General features: G+C 43.2%; 1 pseudogene; it reads right to left on the bottom strand.

Moving 5' to 3' along the window:
* The window catches only part of LOC119464220 (solute carrier family 26 member 6-like), a 64525-nt pseudogene that overhangs the window by 8916 nt on the left and 34450 nt on the right, over window positions 1–21159 (bottom strand).

The following is a 21159-nucleotide window of genomic DNA, read 5'->3' as shown; positions in this document are numbered from 1 at the left end:
TTACTGAAATGGATAATAATAATAAATTTATTTCATGATGGATCAAAAAACAGCAGTCTAAACAAGAACGTGAAGCTAAACATTTCGACAGAATTAGCTGTCTGGTTGGGAAAATTGATTAAGACTTAGAGATTGACTCCAACCAAATAAGGAAATTTCGCTCTCTCCCCCTTCCTCTCCTTTGTTACGACGGACCTTTTAAAAGCGGCACACCGCACCACCTCCGAAGAATACCCCCTGAAGAAGGAGCCGAATTGGTTCCGAAACGTCGGGATAGTAAATTTTCTTATTTGGTTGGAGTCAATCTCTAAGTCTTAAACAAGAACGTATATTTCACGTTGTGTGACCGTACAATATTGATGCGTAGAGGCCGAAATTATTGGACGTAAGCCTGCTTAACTAAGCGCTCGAACTAGACAAGAGTCTAGTTGTATGCAACGGGGCTTATATAACAAAACAGCATGTGTAAAGTGAATGGTGAAATAGATTTGTTGTTACGAAAAATATAGGTTCTCTTATTTTAAACGAACTTTAAAAGTGGGAAAGTATTACCTTCTTGAAGAGCAAAATGTTACTTCTACCACTGTTAAAGAATACGCACAGTAGAAAGCCGTTAAATATTATCCGAGGGCCTCAAAATGCGTTGAGTAGCATTGCAATCCCCCCATGCTGCCACAAGAATGTTTTGCCAATAGTTACTCGTCTAAGAAATAGTGAGTCCTTTCTCACGTTCTCCTTCTGTTTACCCTTCACTATTCCGTATAAGTTATTGTACCGAATTTCAGACAAAGAGCACCACAAAGATTAAAAAACACTGATATTTGTGCCCTGTATAAATAGTCTAAACCCTTGTGCTCCTGCGTTCCTCTTGTCTTGTTTTGGTACCTTTGAGCCAAAAGTAATCAGATTTTGTATTCTTGCCCTCTGCAAAGCTCCAACTTTGCCGTTTTACTTGTCACCGTAAAAGTTGAGCTTTACTTCTGAGCCTAGATTTCTATTGTTTTATAGTGTCGCGTATTGTAACTTTTTTCACTTTACCTAATGCAGCCACCAGTTCCGCTCCGCCGCGTTGTATTGAAACTAAATCACTTGAATTTTAGCACGCTGAAATCAGATGTGTGACCTCCACATATTAGTTATACTGTAGACTGGCATGGTAGACACCATGATGCAAAATAAACAGATCATATTAGCATGACCAATGGCAACATCTGCAAGCGCCTTCATGCAATGTTCAAAAACTAAAGCGGCTCCACAGCTGGAGAACAATTTGTTGACAAAATCAGGGATCTGAAGAACACTTGTTCTTGATATTTTAGTGCTGTGTTAGGCATGCTCTACAAGTCTACGTGCAAAAACTTTGCCGTGGAATCCATCGCAGCCGCCACCTGGCTGACGTTAGTAAAACCACTCTTAGGTGTAGATTGTTCCTCAAATCGTAGCTTAGCTACGTCATCTACGCATCTAGGGAAGGTTTCTAAAGGATGTGCTATGGTTATATTAAGGTTCTTGGTTCTGTCGTTAAGTATCGTAGCAAAACTATTGACAGTGGCACAGAAAGCAACAAAAAAGGACCCAAGCAGACTCTTGTTGACCTAGCTGTCTTCCAATTCCCGATTGCCTGAGATTACGTGCTTCTTTCCTGCAGGTTTCTTGTTTTTCTCAGAAAATGCTACTTTGGAGGACAGTGTACTACTGTACCGGAACCAGTGTGTTTTAGTAACCAAGTACGGACCTGTACTGTTAGTCCAAGTTTCTTGCTAAATGATTTACATCCTCCTCTCGTCATCGTCACCCATCATGTGCCTCTTTCTTCCATCTTTCATTTCCTTTTCCCCTTCACCCAACACAGATTAGCTGGCTAGCGCAATGTACCTCATGCCGACCTCTCTGCATTTCGTATCATTAAGCTTTCCTCTATCTCAGTACCCAAAAGCCAACCCTGTTGGCTTCTGGGTACATAGCTCATAGCCAAGTATCACTATATACACCGTCTACACCACCTATCCCCACTAATGCGGAGACAATGCTGATCTCGCGACGATAGCTCCAGTTCGAAGTTGATCACCGGCTTACCATTCCATATTTCTTCACAGGGACGTAATAGTCTGTGTTGGGAATTCGTCCGAGTAGGCACGTGCTTGGCCTGGAACGCAAAAACAGCCAAACAAACATATGAAGTTTTCAGTTTAATGTGCCGATCAAGAAGGCCAGGCACATCACATGGCCACGGTCTTTTTCTGATCTCTAAAATAACGCATTTTTAATGCATTGAGAAGTGTTTTCAGAGCACTGGTTTGTCAATGGTTTAGCAGGGTAAAACAGTGTGGTGTTCAATACCTTTGTATCTTGTAGACTAGAGTAAGCAGTGAGAATACTACACCGATGACCAAGCCGAGTTGCACCTCCAAGATTATTGTCGAAAAGAAAGTCACGAGCCAAACTTGCTGAAAAGAGCAAAATGAAGCAACATGAACAGAAATTCACTAATGAACTTGTGCATAACTATCCTCTTACAAAGCTCAAGCAAATTTACATGACTTCTATAATAAATTGAGGAGCACGAGGAGATTGAGGAGATATTGAACACAGCCGCTAAAACAAGGCTAAAGATGTCAAAAAGGCTATATTCAATGCTTTTATCTTATTAACCTTTCTTTTCTGCTCTCTGGTCCTTACAGAGAAAGCTAACTCATAGCTTTCTATCGTTGTGAAATATAATCTCTAATTGATTAAACGCCCGGCATAACCATAAAACTGTCGTACTTACTCCGTCGATCTTGGAAATCTTCCAGTAGTTATAGAAATCTCTGACTTGCATGAAGACCTTCTTCAATGACACAAATATGATTGATGCCAACACTGCCTGAAAACAGAGCAAGTTTCAAATGAATGAAAGAGAACCATCTTCTGCATCGAAATGATCAAGAATTCAGAATGCACAGCAGCAAAGTCGTGTGCAACCGTAACACATGCATAGGTAACCGAAACACTTACTACAGGGAGTTTTTCAAGGTAACTTCCTAAGTAGAGAAGTACCAAGGCAATCAACACAGTGTTGATGAGACTGACGAGCTGAAATTCAAAACAAATTGCGTATGCAGTGTGGCTACCATTGAACATGTTTCTCTTTTTTGTAGCTAGGAAAATTCAGTAACTTCATTTGTATACGTTAGCCTTTATATTCACTCTCAGCGAGCAGTGAACGCATTCTGCTGTGCTTTACGATGGGGTAGATAAGTTGCGAATACTTAAGCGGTAAGTCATGACGCAAAGTTAATGTATACTCACGTGGAATTTTGTTTAAATAGGAAAAATAAATCAGCATAAGTTTCTCGATGAGAAGATACAGTGTATGCCATCCAAAATCTCAAGTTCACTACGTCTGATACGTTGTTGCACCACACTTCCGCCTATCATGCACGTTTGCACTTGTGGTCGACTGTGGGCAAAAATTCTTTCAGCATTAACTTCAAGCCTCCACCTTCCTCTGAACTTTTGTTTTGTTTAGTTTGCAAACTTCACTATAGATCTGCTTAAGTAAGAGAAAGAGTGAGACCCTCCTCCCCCCCCCTTCCCGTTCAAAAGCAACCGCCAAATTACTTCCATACTTTCATTGCAAAGTGGCTTGTGACAAAAAAAAGTTAAAAAGGCAGTTATCCGCTACCTAAATTCAAGCAGATAAACCCAACATATTAGAGCATCCAAACGGAGCAGAGCTAACAACCACCACTACTGCCGGCCTCACCTGTGTTTTTCCACCGGTGCTGTCTTGAATAGAACTGCGTGGTACGGACGCACCACTTGGAAAGCAGTCGAGAAAACTTCCGAACAAATTTGACATTCCAAGTGCCAGCAGTTCCTAAAAAGGAGCGAAAATTTAAAGCACTGCGTTATTAGGTGTCGCATCTGACTTGAGTGAACTTTTCTGGTCAGTGCACGCAGACGTGTTTTCCTTTCGAACAATTAGTGCCCCATCATTCCAACTTTTTTTTCTAGCATATAGATGGTAAACTCAAATTACATAGATGCACCAATTTTTTTATTGTTTGCCTACAGTATGCTAAATATACATAACAAACTTTAGCATTTAAGCGCCCAAGTACAGAGCAAATGAGTCTATCGGCACACAGCTGACGTATATGTTTTATATTCAAAAATAAGGTCATACAGTGCATATCACGCAACGATATTAACAAATCATTGGAAAAGACAAGAGAAGTGAGTGAGTAAACAATAAGGCATTTTATATAAAAAAGAAAGTACACTGCAAGGGTCTCCTTGAGGTCAGTGCGCAGAGATTAGTCAAATCATCCTCACTGCAGCTTCCGTCAGCGTATGTTTCTAAAACTCAGTACTATAGTCTTCTTCATTCTGGGGTTTTACGTGCCGAAAGCAGTTCTGATTATGAAGCACTCACTACTATAGTCTTATCACTGGTTATTGAAACCTTCCACAAATACTTGAAATGACCGCCGCGTAGTACGCTCTGTATCACCGACATCTACATCTATCTATAAAAACTTCTTCCTTGACGCTGCCTTCAACGAAGAATTGCAATTAAAAGAAAAACGGCTACACTGCGCAATCTTCTATAAAACTGGCCTAAACTATAGGCTTTTGTTCGATGTTGCTAATTAGAGAGAGAAAGATTCAACTTTTATTGGTGTCAGCAATCACGAGGGGATGCAATTTTTTGGCATAACAGCGTGAATTAGAATCAAGTAAATAAATTAAAATGCGCGCTCTACATAAAAGTTTTTCGAGCTAGAGTTTTCTTCTAATTGCTTGTTTGGTATTCAATTGCTCACCTGATTTGGGACTACCTCGTATCCGTGGTTTCTGGCGAAGATCCGACCCAAAGACACCGTCACAGTGAATGACACGATTGCAATGGTAAGAGCCGGTACGACGACTTTCGTTACAAGAGACAAGTTCAGGTCGGGTAGGCCCATCGACGGAAACCTGAAAAACAGAGTTATAGAGCCCTTCTGCTCAAGGCTTTAAAATTCATGTTAGTAAACTCGGATTTCTTGTTTAAAATTTACGTTATTTACATCGACTTTTCAAGGGTATTTGATCTCGACGCTTACAAAGGAATTATAACTAAACTCCCTGCCTCAACCTCGATCCGTAAGCTTTATCATCGATAAAGTGCTTCCTGACAGACCGATCACAATTCAGTGTGGTAGAAGGACGGCATTCTTCAACGACAAATGCATCATCCGGCAGCCCTCAGGGAGAGGTACTCGATCCTCTGCTTTTCCTTATCTGCATGTATGACTTACCAACTAAAATTTCATCCCCTTTTGTAATATAACCGATTATTTCATCCTCTATTGCCGCGTAAATAGCTACGAGGATCAACTACAGTTAAAAATTGCTTGACTTTATTGGGAAGCTGGTGCACACTGTGGACAGTGAAGCTAAATTTTTCAAAATGCAAATTTTTGCATCTGCCCCGTAAATTTACTAACTTCTTTCAATCTTACTCGATATACTCAACACCCTGATCACATGCGACAGAATATCGGTTTTGTGGTGTTTTTATCGCCAAAAAACCAACATAATAAGCCATATCAAAGATTGCATCGGACGCATTGAGGTCAAGTGGCTTCATCAGAAGTATTATGCCATTATCCCCTCCTTCTGTCAGCCAAACGGCTTGTGATACGTTTGTTCCGACAACACTTCAGCCATTGGGAATCTACACCACAATTACCTTCTTAATTGACGCTTTCGAAACAATACAAAAGCGAGCAGCTCGATTTCTTTCTCCGAAATACGATAACCACCATAGTGTTATTGCCATCATATCCTATCTGAGTCTCCGTCCTTGAGCATCCAGACTCATATTGGAGCTTTTGAAGCTTTTGAAAATTTACATGACACTTCTGCCTCCGGTGGGCAGTTCTCGGCGCCGTTTTAATTCTTTGAGCATCGAAAATCTCAGCGGTACTACCAATGCATTTCACAATTCATTTTGGCGAATACATCAACAGAATAGAATACGCGTATACTGCCAGAATCAATGGTCGCTGAAAACAATCTCAATATTTAAAGTGCTGTAACCACGCACATCAATTCAATTTCCTGATTGTTTTCTTAGAGTGGTTTTTGCTATTGCTCGTGGCATTCATTCCTCTTTGTGCCCTGGGGTTCTGTTTTGTTTAAACGCGATAGCGTTAAGGGCTCCGTGTCGCAAAGAATCCCGTGTCAGCGTCGATGCCGGCATTGCCGCCCGCGGCCAAGAAAATCATCCGCAACCACGCAGGCCCTCCAAATATATTTAGGTATGCCACACCATTCTATCATTAGTGTTTCTTATACCTTGTCTTGCATTCTTGGCAAAGCTATTCCGAGGAATTTTGAGAATGACAATCCACAAACAAATGTCATGACACGAAACACCCACAGCCCATGCCTTTCATGTTATATCTTCACAGACCAAAAATTAAAAGTACGAAACAAAAACGAAAACTGGAAAATCATGTTTGGCGCGGCTGTGAAATATCTCCGGGATCGCCCCACGCAAGAGGCCGCGTTTCTACCAGAAAGCTCGCCTTCGTGCATAACGTTCGCCGCCGTCAGTGTTTCCCGGTAACCATTACGGTTGCTTAAACTGCAGTTGTCGATAAGCGTGAGAAGCAGTCAGGGATCTTTGAATGCTATTGCGTTCCACTCTTAAAAGCGAAGCTTAAGCATCTTCCCAATTGTACTCGGTTCCCGTGTTCCGAAAACTTTTGGGGGAGGAGTTACGTGTCAACGAAAACTTAACAGACCATTCGCAGGGTTTTTTTTTTCATAATATAGCTGATGCCAGTGACCTATAAAAATTACCACAACAGTGATTGAGGTAAAAATACGGCCAAACTTTATGAAGAAGCTTGTTTTCAATTTTACTGGCTTGTTTCTGTGGGTAGAAACCTTGCATTTATAGTCCTGAAAACGCTCATTTATTTGCGACTTCGAAGTTACGTACGGTAAGTCAAAGCGCACCTACGTATTCAAGAACTGTCGGCGTCAACGCGATTACTTGGCTGCAAGGGTCAGAAATACTTTTGAGCACTAAACAATTCCGAAAGTACTCACGTGTTCGGAATGGGACCGATGATTTCAAAACCCATTTTCTCCAGATCAAAATAACTGGAGACTACCGTGCCTATGATGACCTGAGAAGGTGAAATTCAACTTTACGTCAGCATCATGAAGTCAGTAAATTACCTTTTCAATGCGTTAGAGATTAAGCGGATGCTAAGCCGCACCAGCAGCGTAATGTTCCGTATGGTTCCGCATAATACATATGTGTGCGCGTGCGTTGAAAATGTGCAGGCGCACGTAGAAAATCACAAAAAAACATTTAAAACATTAGCTTTTGGGGCAACTGCATAGCTACTTGAGTAACTCCACTGGAAAATCAAGTTTAATTCAGCGTTTTGGCTGGAGCCAGAGTGGACGTCGAACTAAACTTCAGTGTTTTAACGTATATTTATTCACATATATACGCGCACACACTCGGTGCCCCTTTTAAGTGGCCTTTTGCGCTGGAGAGCAGGGCTGCTGAATATTCGCGCTGCATACCGCCTATATCCTATGCGGGATTTCCGATCGAACGCGTTGCTGTGCAGCTGAAGCACATACAGCGTTCGGCGGCGCGCGGCGACGATTTCATCTCGATTGACGTCATACGGAACCTCACGGCGACGGCGACGGCGACGCCGACGGCAGAAATCTGCTTTTGAGTGTCCATATAATTGCTATCGCAATAAAAAAATCACAGCATATCCACGGGGTGAATGATGATGAGTGGGTGAAGCTCCGGATGGAATCATCGGATCTCCCGCTTAAGGGGACGCTAGCACAAACGCGTTAGAAACGTGCAGTACTCTCTAGTAAGGGGGAGCGGCCACAGCGTCTTACGCAGCCATTTACACATGCCGGAACGTGCACCGCGTTTGCCGACGCCATCACATGACTGCTGAGAGAGTATACCCCCCGTATTCATAAACGCTCCTCGACTTGACCTTGATTTGCCACCGCTTTGGGCAGCGCGTTCGAAACGCGTTGCAGGTAAGGCGGAGAGGCCACAGCGTCTTGCACCAGCTTCTTACACGGGCCGTAACGCGCTAGCACAAACACGTTAGAAACGCGCTAGAAACGCGGCCTTTCGTTATTGTTGGGTATTTATTGCCATCGTGGTGCGCGTGTCCATGTTCGCTTCGTGGCGTAGTGGGCTAACGCCGCGCGCTCGGAAGCGAGGGGTCCCTGGTTCGATTCCGCGCTACGTACACAACTTCGGAATTTTTTTTCTCATTTTTCTCAGACTGGTTACACACTACTACTACTACTACTACGACGACGGGGACGAACGGGTGCCGCTATAAGGAGCTTCGCCCCTAAAAGTAGACGTGGCTACCTACTACGACGACTACTACTACTACTACTACTACAGAGGAGGGACAGACCCACACCCTAAGGAGCTTCGCCCCTAAAAGGCGCACAAAGCTACAGTCTCACCAGCATCATCTCGATAGGCACGGGCATCCTTATCATTCGTTCCACAAAGGGGTCGACGGCTAGCTTGACGAAGAGCAGTAGGAAGATGCAGCAGGCCGAGAGTCCAAGTGTGGGCAAATGTGTATCCGGGAGGAGAGTGAAGAAGGCTGCGTAGAGCTGCAAAGACATCAACTGGTCTCGCATCGCTTTCAAGGAACACACCTCGCACGCTTTCAACAAGAGCGCGACGTTGCTTCTATCTTAGAAGGGCACATCGACTTCCTACCACTACAATCAGTTCAAAGTTTGCGCTCGTGTCTGTCGTTTCCTAGTCACCGTTTCAAGTGGTGCGCAGATTACAATGATCATGAGTTGCTTCTGTAGCGTCTCTTCCTCGCAGCGTCTAAGCTTGGAACTTACTTTTTCCTCGCGGCCGCATAAGTGCGCAATCTTTGCGCAGTCGGCCAAAATAGTTTACGGGACGCGGGACTTCCCCCCCTCCCCCCAAAAAAGAACTGAGTTCCTGCAAGACCTGGGCCCACAACCTCCAGTTCAAACAATTAGGAGGTGGTACTTCTTGTAATCTACATAGTGATCCGATATTTGAAGCGCCATGGTCTTGACAGAGCAAAAATTCACATTTGTAGTGCAATCCCTGTCCTGTAAACTTTTGTGGCCGGCTGTACATCATTCCATTCAGTGCTTTACCTACCTATTCAATTTTTTTCGAACGTTTTGTTTTCATGCTTGAAAAGAATAGTTACCAAAGTGAAAGCCAAGATCACAAAAAATGAAAAAAAAAACGTGGGCAAACATGGCAGTGACATGACAAACAGGACAGTAACGACCAGTGGGTTGTAATCGCAACACGGTATCCTAACCTTAGTAAGAAAATTATGTCAAGCACCAGAAATGCTTTTGGCGAGAGCTTTATAATGCAGTGAAAAATTGCAAAGATCTATGTCGCTTGCGCACTACATTTCTTGACAGCACTTTTCTCTCTCTCTCTCTTTGGCGGATGTAAAGTGATTGCCTTGACACTTTTGGAATCTCGAAGGATGAATAAACAAAAATGACAACGTGCGTTTCCATGTTAGCGAGTAAAACCTGCAGTAGCGTCCGGATTGTTTGATTCGTGTTTATACAAATAAACAAAATGTTTGACAGCTGCCTTGGGGGGGGGGGGGGGGGGGGGGGGATTTTAACGTTCCCTTTCGCTCTCATATGCACTGTAGTTACCGACTCATCGATTTGAAAGACTACACTTCATGAACAAGATCTAGACTGATGCAAGAGTTATACGCTACAGAAACAGGTGCAATCTCGCAAAGGCTATCATACTGCTTAGCAAATGGAGTCTTGTTCAGTTGCTGTTTTAGTGTAACTTCATATGAGGGAGGCATTTGACTGACATGTTTGCCAGAATAAAGATTACGAAGGCTTCCGTGCGCCTAAACTATGAATTTACTATTCTTTCATTATTTTATTGTTCCTAACATCTTCAACTGTTGCGCAGCTCCAGAGGTTATGGATAATATCAGCAATGTTAAAATAAATGGAGGGGTTTTACGGGCGAAAACCACGATCTTATTTGGAAGCACACCGAAGTGTGGGACTCCGGCTTAATTTCCACCAGCTCAAGTCCATTAACGTGCTATATTGCAAAACACACGGGCGGTAGTGTGCACTCCTCCAGTTTTTGCATAGCCGTCTTTTCTCTCTGGTTTCGTGCTTATTCAGAAGCAAGTGTACCATCTCGCTCAGCAAGACCTGTGACGAAAGCGTTTGATGCTCCTTACCCTGATGAGCAGAAACGGTCCAGAGAAATGGGCGACTGGTATGCCGAACAGGCTGCCCAGCTGGCTGGAGCCTATGTGCGCGGACACGCCGGCGGTGAAACCACTCACGAACTGCTCGGACATGAATACGCTCAGGCCTCCGAGGTTCAGAACGCCGAGCGCGAGCTGCGAAACAACAACAAAGCGCAGCACTAAGTTTACCAGGCAAATTGGTGTGAACAATTAAGCGCAGTGACAATCGGGAGTTAATTAACGTTTCAAGCTCACTATCCAGCTTAAAAAAATGACGCGGTTGTGGAGACCTTCCGAGACACCTTGTAATGGCCAACTTATCGTGTGCTACGCTGAGTTCTGTACTTTGAAATCGCAATTTCAAAGGAAGTTTATGTCGGGCGCTCCCATTTAAAAGTGCAGAAACAGTGAAATCTTTTTCTCGGCAGCCACTGCACCGAATTTGATAGTTGTTACATTTCAAAGAAAAACCTAAAACGTAATGAATTCTGGAAGCCGGTTCTTAATTTAGTCAGTTATATTTTTATGAAAACTGATGAACATTGCAACATTTCATGAAACGAAGCTATCGGGTTTAAACCTGCGGAACTAGGCAACAAAAAATGACATGACACTTGTGTAAACTGCAACTAATAACACATCTAAAGCGGACAAAATTGATTATTATGCACTGCCCTGAATATATACCACTAATTTCTGAGTAAGACTTTTCTGAAACCCTTGAGAACATTGCAACGAATTCACGTAAGCTGTAAATCAATACATAAAGTTTGTCCGCTTTAGATGCTGTAACGAATGTACTTTAGAGGACTGTGATATTCGTTTTGGGTTAGAGTGAAAAATTTGTAAGCTTCGCACTTTGATTTGGTTTACTTGCGAATTTTGTACACTACATCAAAATTATGCTTGTCATAATCACTAAAACTTAACTTTTTCTCTAAAATGCAACACATTTCATTCAAATCGGCCAGGTTGTGGTCCCGATGTCCTGTTTGCCTGATTATATTGTAAAATAACGTCTAAGGAGCAGCCTTCGCTAAGCTCGACGATTACGCAGTTCTGGTGCATTTACATACGAGTTTTCCTTTATTTAACTGTTAGTTGCGAGTAAGCGCTCGTGCTGTCCTTTCCTTCGGCTTCGTATGTGTTCAATGGGCTCCCTTACTTCAGCATGGAACCTTACCAAGCCGCTCAACTCGCTATTTTCCTTTTGTGTTATACGTACAATCCCCGCAGATATAGTCAGTTAACACGGCCACTAAACCAAAGTGGCAATTGGGTTTGCAAAATGCCTCCATACAGTACCACGTGCAGTAAGCTTTGTTGCCTGTCGCTACCATGCCTAATCGTCGGCGCTAGCCACACCCACCTGGTACAAGCCGACGAAGAACATCAGCGTGGAAGCGACGTTCGCTGCACCGAACTCTTCCTTGTACTGCTCCACGACAGCTCCGGTCATCATGCAGACCACAGCAAAGGCCCCTGAAGTGCAGTGTTAATTATCCACAGTTCAGGAAACGTGCCTTTCGACAAAACAAGTACGAAAAAAGTTAGGCGTGGTGTAGAATGGTGCAAATTACATGGCTGAAAACTGAAACACGAACAGCAACAAATTTCTTTTGCGAGTGATTACATAGATGTGCAACGCGTAATCGCTGTGTAGGTGATTCCTATAAGCACGGAGTAATCCCAAGTGTGCGTCATGGAGTGTGAAATAAGTTGCTGTTACAAATGCAGGTGGACTTGGAAGCGAAACAATGCATGGGAGCAGTTAAGGAACCGTTCGCCCTTCAATTTTAGAGCACTCTACAGTTTACAACTGTCTCAGTTATTGTAGCATGAAAACAAAGTTTAATAGAGAACTGCAATTCGTCTTCGCTATTTTCGGGAGGATGCTGTAAATATGAAATGCTAAATTTACCACGAACTGACATTAAAGACATCTGTGGTAAAGTGTGTTCACATATTTCATTGAATGAGCTAAATGCGCTAAATTTTGTGTCGTTTATTGTAAACGGCGCTCCATTATTTTAGTTTTTGAGCCCTCATCAACGCTTTTGTAAAGAGCACAGGTAACCACCGTTCCCACTTGATACTTTCGCTGCCAAAGTTTGCACTATAGTTTCCCCGAAAAATATGTTGTATCATTTTTAAAGGTTGTACCAGCGATATACTCGGGAATACCGGGAGAAACGCTAGAACTCCCTTAAGAATACTGCAGAGTAAGGAGGCCTAGAACCATTTGCAAAGGCAAATTCACGCTGCTTGAGAACGTTCAACTATTATACACTGCTTATTTCTCAATATTCGTGCCAAATTTCTGAAAGTAATTGATTCGCCTGAAAATTTTCAGTCTACCACTCTCTACTTTTACGTGCTAATATCCAATGTACCTTATTTTTTATCCGTGTAATTAAATCTTACATAGCTGCTGCTTCTTTATTACACTAAATATTTTCAGTCAATATATGCTACCTTTAGGAAAGCACTGCTGTGACTTACCGACAGGTAGTGTGTCTCAGTTCCCGCGCTTCTTACAAAGCCATAACAGATATAATATTGCTGTGCTTAGGCATTGACTTGAAATAAATTGTGTGAAGCCATGTTGACTGTGATAGCGCGCTCATACCAGTAACCCAATGAGTCGGATTATAGTGAAAACAATTTGAGTTTTCGACAATCATCTGCGCTAAGGTACATACATATAGGACTGTTGCCGTGAATGCTTATCGATATCCCGTAATAGCTTTTTGACATAGTGAAATCAGTCAACTCTTGCCTAACTATGCTTAAAATCACTCTGGTTTGATAATTACCAATGGAAAGCTGCCTGGAAGTTCCGAAGATCGTGTACATCAGCATGGGAAACATGGCCGTGTACAGAGCGTTGACTGCCGGCACGCTGGCGAGCAGGGAGTATCCAAAACCTTCCAGTGGAGATAAAAATATGATGAAGTCAGCGGTATGACACCCTATATTACACTGATTTCAAAACCAATCTTAGAAATTCAGCACTGCAAAACACGGCACTGCTACAAGTGTAGACGACAAGAAGTTGCGCCACTTAGAGTGATCGCGGTGTTTGTTTTGTCATGATCATGGTGGCGTGAACAAAAAATGTTAGGGTGCAAAGACTTTGTTGAAGAGCGAAAGGCCAATCCTTTGACACGTTGAAGCTGCGTGTGCGACCGGGGAGGGCGTTGATTTTCCGCAGAAAAAAGAATTATGGGTTTTTACGTGCCAAAACCACGATCTTATTATGAGGCACGCCGTACTAGGGTACCACCTGGGGTTCTTTAACGTGCACCTAAATCTAAGTACACGGTTGTTGTCGCATTTCGCCCCTATCAAAATGCGGCCGCCGTGGCGGGGATTTGACACCGCGACCTCTTGATTAGCAGCCCAAACACTGATTTTCCTCAGAGATGATGTTTCATCAAGCAGGAGGTCTTTTACTTCTTCGTGAGGTTTCACGGATAACGATTTGCGTAGGGAGTGGTGACGATCAGTACTTGCTAATACCTACGAATAGCTCGACTTAGTAGGCCAGGACTACGCGATTTCTTGTGCGTTGTTAGATGCCTTTAATGCGACGCACTGAGTCTACAGACAGAGAGGCGCCGTGCGAATGAATGTATAAAACGTATGCTGTGTCAGTGTACACTCAATACATGGAAGATCGACGGAGGTTCGCGATACTCTTGACCCTCTCGACAGATAACCGTTGTCAGAGTACTTCATATTTGGCACTAATGTTGACTGCAAGTTTACTTTCCAGGTCATCTAGGCTTTACTTGACTTTACTTGAAATACAGTCCTGGACTCTATAGGCTATGAGTGGACCGGCCTGTGATTTAATTTGCCTCTTACCTGTATTGCCATCATCTCCCGAAGTATTTCTTTCCCTGTTGCCCTTACCCTCAGCGCAGAGTAGCTGGCTAAGGGTCAGCTGGCCGAGTAGCCGGCCACGCGCCAACCTCATTGCTTTTCTTAATAAACGTTTATCCCTCTCTTCGCGTTCGCTGAACTGCTTATCGGCTGTGAGGTATTCTTGGTTGAGTCGAGGCATCAAACCATTACTCCTTCCCTGCGTTGCCTAAACGGGCTGGCAGTGTTGCAGACAAGTGCCTTGCTTAAACCACACTGTGGCACTTTAAGCCCCATACTATTTTAAAAAAACACTCTGGCGGCGTGGTGCCTTTCTAAGGTTAGGTCCGCCTTAAGCTAGCATTAACCTCATCATCCTCCTCTTCCCTCTACGTACTTATCGTTCAGGTATGTTTTCTTGCATGTTACCTGACGACTCACAATGCGTGCCCGTTTTTTATGTGTAGTGCATATTCCTTTCTGTAGAATTTATTGAATTTTGCTCACGTCATCAGGTTGTAGGCAGGCCATTTCTAACGATAAATTCTACAAGCCACTTACTCTGGGGCACGTGGAAGATGGCGACTGAGATTCCCTGCAATGATGTCCGTGATCAGCCACTGCTTGAGGTTGTAAGCCCGCACCCAGCCGATGATAGGAAAGAAGCCAAGCAACTTCTTCTGGAGATGCTTGACATGCCACCTTTTCCGTAGTGAGTTGGCGAAACGGTCGCATATTGGCACCTGCAGGGCAAATTATATAAATATTGTCCTATTGTCCATGTTCCCTCGTTACGGCTTAACTTGCATAAACGCGATTAAAAAAAAATTTGACCCATAGTTTTGCGGGCAATGTCGTTCAGCTGTGTTCGAGCTACCACTGACATTCGTGCAAGAAGACGGGACGCAGGTTCTTCTCTGCCATTTCCGGCGTAACTAAAGAATGACATAGTGACGTCATCTCTGCGTGTATCTGCCACCATATTACTGTGCCTGTGTCGATTTCCCCTTTCTAAAGGTACGCTCCCACCAATTAGGCGGGATAGTGGGGATTGTATGAAACCACCCTGATTGTATGAAACATTTGTATCAACGGTAACGTACGGGTATTCTGAACTAAGCAGCTGTATGGCAAATGAAATGAAATTGCTTGACAAACAATATGAAGTACTAAAATCACCGAAGAACACCGAATACAGTCAAAGAGCACAAACAAATTTACAGTTCTGCATCGAAACCCATGAAACTTCAGAACATAGTAAAGTTGCACGCATAAATACGCACCAGCATGCAAGAACAAGCACAATTTCATGAATAAATAAAGGAATTTGAAACTGTTCGCGGAAACACACAGTTCACAGTTTTGCAGATAAGTAGGACACTATTACACAACATACGAATAACGATATAGCACAATGTAACAGTGAGTTCATCCACGAACACAAGCCTATCTCAGTTATAAGCGAACAATGTTTCATAGAAAACGAGTACGTGGATAAAGGATTTACACAAGCGCTACAAGAATAATGGAACATATTCGGAACTCTTCGTTAGAGAATTTCCGGCACTAATTGCCATAAGCTTCGAAGCTACTGCAGCCGTTACATACAGAACACATGAACTACAAGTTTCAAAATTTACGAAATTCAGCACAAGTCATAAAAAGCAACACCAAGATATGTTTTCGGCTAATGAATGGCACGATGAATTAAAGAAATAGACGCTTCGCCGTTTTTGCCGGCGGGCACAAGCTTTTAAAAAACACCGTCGAGACAGTCCTAAGGGCTACCTCTATACCAAAAGAGAAAAAAACGCAGATGGGACAGTTTTCTGGATAAGTACGTTTCAGGTGGTTCACTGAAAATGATAATTGAGAGGCTCCACTACCTATATTAACAAAACAATGGTCACAATCGACAAGGAATACATATGATAATTACATCGTATGAACTATTACAAAGAAGCCTGATATTTTTCCGTTGTGATATAGACCCTGTCAACAATGGCTAGGTGCAATGAGTCATTAGTGCAAGTACCAAGGACGCCGATGCCAGAAGACGCTACTTTAAAGTATAGTGCTCGTAAATGTGTGCCTCGAATACCTTATCTTTCGGGACGCCCGCAAACTCGCTGTCGAAGTGTGGTTGAGTGAACACAGGTCGATGGTGGGATGGCGTTTCCTGCCTCAAGTCGTACCGGTCGGTCTTGCTCAGGCGTCGAATCATCTTGGGCCCTGAACCTGCAGTCACTGCACAGAAGAAAAAGAAAGTGCCGATTTCAACGGCCACCTGCGATTCTTTAAATGCAACATTTCCTTCTCAGCGTCAAACTAACCTTGCTGCAAGACAACACACAGCCAGCCTTTAGGGGGCTCCGCCGGGAGCGGAGGATAGCAGTCGCCTTCCACGCCGGCGTTAGCGCCGCTCGAGACAACACATGTACGACTAATTGGCCTATATCTAAAGTATAGTATAATATATACGAGGTGTTTAAGCGAATACTTTCAAAAACTTGTTTTAAAAATGCCTGTAGCGGATAGCACAATTATAGTGCATGATCTGGTCTACTCGAAGAGGTGGACATTACTTGCACAAACTGAAATGCATAATCGACTAATTAGCAAAACAATTCACTAATTAAGTTTTTAACCAATCACCTTATGCCACAAATTGCAATTTACAAATTCTACCGGGTGAGACTGCAAGACACATCCGTGCACTTGAAGAGAGTTGTGTGGATGACACCATTTAGAAGATAAGCGCTGTCAAACTAGCGATAAAAATACACTGTCGTTTCACGTACTGTCCTAACAAAACGTCGTTTTATGCATTGAAGCAAAAAAAAAAAAGTGGAACGCCAATGCATTTCTCCCCAAAGTCCGGGAATTAATATCTCGAAACTGGTGTCATCCTGACAATTCGTCCGAAGTGGATCCGCCTTTCGAACTCCCCGGCTAGAATTTATAAATTGCTATATAGGTACCATAATGTAATCAGTTAAAAACATAATTCCTGAATTTTTGGTAATTAGTCAATTACGCATTTCAATCTTTTGTGTAAGTAATATCCGCCTCTTTGAGTAGACCAGCTCATGGACTAGAATTGTGCTATTTGCCACAGGCATTTTCTTTTAATGTTGAAAGCGTACGCTGAAACACCCGGTATATATTATACTACTATATGTAACTGGCACTACAGATGGGCTCGTTAACGGTTCTGTACTCTAGCTAATTACGCAATGGAACAACGATCGCTACTTAAATATTTTCATTGTAACAAACATACGCCGTCATGTATATGATTCGTTTAATAAAGTGAGTATCTTTCTAGAAGCGTTCAAATATTCGATTTCATCGACTATAAGCATCGATGGTTTACGCCCATTTTTTTATTATTAATATCATTATTAGAGGTGGGCGAATACGAATAGCAGGCATCGAGTACCAAATCGTATGCCAAATACTCAACCGCACACGCATATACGTATATACAGCAGGAATAATTATTTCTGAAAAAATTAAGTACCACGCCTGTACTCGATTATTAGTGAAAAAATAGGCATCTGATTATCAGGGACACAGACTTAGTCTTAAACGCAAGACTACTAATTGTTATTAAAAGCTGTACCAATAGCCTCTCAAAATTATTAAAGTCTGGTTTCAAAGAATCGCTCTAAGAATTAATTGCTAATGTATGAAATCGAGCATAAATAGCTGCTTAAAGACTTGTGTGCAGCAAACGAATGTAAAAGGACCAACTACAAGGAAAGCCTGTCTGGTCGTAGTGCAAACAGCTCAAAATTTTAGTTCACTGGACTGCCTCAACTCAAATCGAAAACAAAACTTGCATTATCCTTTTTGTTTCTGCATTCCTTGGAGATCTCTTGTTGTTTCACTTCTGATAGTTTTCGATAATTTGTTTAGCAGATGCAGAACAGCAACTAGACTTTACCAGTTGGTTGTTACGAAACATTTGGTTGGTTTCCAATATTTAGAAAATACCGAATTGTTCCATTTGGACTACCAATACGAATAGCTGCTGCGCAATATACATTGAAAAATGGAAACCTCGAATATTATTCCACCCTTTATCGCTATTTTACATCTTTAATATAGCGGTTGTTAATTACACTTGTTTTTTTCATTACAGCTCGTTGCTACAGCCCTCCATGCAAGGAGCCATGACGAGGGCTGTATGCAAGGAATAACCGCATATTCACCTATACGATGCCGGAGTAACTTAAGCGAAAGAAAAGGTGCGTAAAACAGACGCATTTTTAATTGCTGGCCGTTTTGTAATATTTTTTAAAGAAAAGCTAGTGAGTACACTTTTTTGTGTGTACACTCGTGTGTCTTGAACATTCCACCAACAGTTCCTGCAGTAACAATCTTACGCTTTCTGCAATCTCTCTCTCCAATTTAATTACAGAACCAAAAAAAACTAACAGTACGTAGCTGGTCGTTTCCGCAACGAGATTAAACAACAGATCGAAACGCTGTTTTGATACACACGTCAAAAATGGTCTCTCTTTCTCTCTCTCTCTTTCTTTCTGTGCAGCATGGGCGTCTGATTGTGCATGATATGCCGTGGGCGAAATATGCATGAAACCCAATAATCTACATACATTACGCACTCTGCATAAACCTCAAGGGCTATACGCGAAATCCACACACGCATTAGGTGCAAACTGTTTCCCAAATTTTAGCAACGGCAGGGCCGGTCAGGAACGAATGCGCCGATAATTGTGTTGAGTTCGTGCTTGGCTAATAATGCACGATGCCAGCCCTCACACGTGCCCCTAACTCAGCACACTGCTGTGTTTTCCTCTCTTCTCCCTTTCCCTTACCCCCAGTGTAGGGTAGCAAACCGGACGTTCGTCTGGTTGGCCTCCTTGCTTTTCCTCTTAATCTCTATCTCTCTCTGTTTCGGATGAACGAGTAATCGTGTTCGATGTTAAGATAATAAGTGACGCGGACCGGGCGCTGCAGTACAGATTAAAACTCGGATTAGTCATCAATCTCGCTTTACAGGCTCGAACCGCTGCTTTCCGGAAACTCATATTTTTCGCGTAGTGTTTTATTCCCGGATGTTGTGCGACACTGTTAATGCCCTCGCGGCCCCGTGCGCGACGGCATTAAACGTAGGTGCACAGCCCGCGCGTTGCTGCGACCGCCTCTCTTCAGTTTATTGTGGTCGAACTTCACGTTTCGGGGCCAACCTCTGCTCCCCGTGGTATTTTTCCATGAACTTATTTGACCGGTTGGAGCAACGCTCTCCGGTGTTGTTTTCCACAAATACATATGAAGAAATTCGATCCTGATGGCTTGTTAAAATTCCACAGATGATTTTATGTAATCAATAGAAGGCCTATAAATCGCTTATATACTTGCTCTAGGCTGTTCATCAATTTCAGTACACAAAGTTTCGGCAAACAGACGGTTGCGATTTTCATAAGCCAAATAGACGAGAGAAAATCAACTTGTGAACGATTTTTAGATGCGAAGCAGCTTATGGCTTTGTCCGTCCCTCCCGCGGCGTCCCACAACCCCACAGCGCATGCGCGTCCCCTCTCTCCTCTCCTACGCTCCCCCCCCCGTTCTCTCTAGGAATCCTCTACTGTACGGAGCGGCGCCCGCGTGCCACACCCCCACAGCGCGTGCGCGTCCCCTCCCCCTGTCTCTCCTCTCATACGCTCCCCCCTTTCTCTCCTCTAGGAATCCGAAGCGGCGCGCACGACAGGTGGTGCGACAGCTGCATACTCCGCTGGGAGCGCCACGGTAGTTCCGCGGTATGAAAATGACGGAGCGCGCGCGCCTCATTCTCTCTCCTGTGCAGCGCCGCGATGAGCGCTCGGGCCGCTGCCGCGAAACCATCTCCCGCTCAAGCTAACCATCTCCCCGCTGCTTCGCATCCACACATGGTTCCCTTTAGCGGGAGATGGAGTAATTTTTTATTGAACCACTTTGCCTAAATGCTAGGTAGTCAAAGACACATATGCAAAATCAAAACACTATTTGAAAACTGGAGTCAGTCCTATGTACTGTCGAAATACATTCATGAAAGGGGTGCCTCACGCTTTCACTGGCAAGCTTTCATCATTTTATACTATATGGGTTGGCCACAGTAATCATTATGTGATAGTAAGCTGACCGTGAAGGTATCAGGATAACCCAAGTATGGTACTTGAGCAAAATGTTTCTCCTTAGTCACACGATAATTGACTGAGAAGAAAATCACTTCCTTACGTTTGCGCAAAGCTATTTAACCAGGGGCAAGTTTACTAGTAGGTAAAACACTTCAAACAAGTTGACTCAGGTGCCCAGAAGGGCGCAGGACGCTAGTACCCGTATCGTTTCTCGATTCTCGCTAGTACCCGTACCGTATCAAGCGTTTCTCGATTCTATAATCAACCTCTTCTCCTGAAAGTAAAGTTCGAATACGTATGTTCGAATACGTGAATCGATAACGTATTTTCAGAAAATCGCGGTTTCGAATATCGAACGCAATGCTGAATTCTTTTCTCACGCCTTTCAAATACCCTAAGTGCCGCAGTGTGTGCACAGTAAGTTCTAATGTAATAGTTTTTAAGGCTTGTGATTTCCATGTGAAATGCAGGTGCGAACAGATGCATAGACACGGCGGAGGATGCGAAAAGCGGTTAATCGAAAGCACTGGGCAGAGAGCTTGCAAAACGGCCAGGATCTTTCTGAACCAAGTTATCAAATGACCTACAATGACGTCCACTCTAGTGCTCGCATAGCCCACTAAATTTTAGCCATCTTGCTTTAACGTTATAAAAATAAACATCGACAATTGACAATCATCTAGAGACACACAGGCCATCATTATCGGTGAAAACCGCGTAACCACAAAGTGCCCAAGCACTCGCAATGCATCTGACATGACTCAGATGTCATATGAGGATAATATACAAAAAAAGAAAGTAAAACCTTGTACTGGTTGTACAAAGTGCCGGACACACCTTAT

Source organism: Dermacentor silvarum, chromosome 9 (assembly GCF_013339745.2).
Source record: "Dermacentor silvarum isolate Dsil-2018 chromosome 9, BIME_Dsil_1.4, whole genome shotgun sequence".
Classification (NCBI taxonomy): Eukaryota; Metazoa; Arthropoda; class Arachnida; order Ixodida; family Ixodidae; genus Dermacentor; species Dermacentor silvarum.
This window is presented reverse-complemented; position numbering and strand designations above follow the sequence as displayed.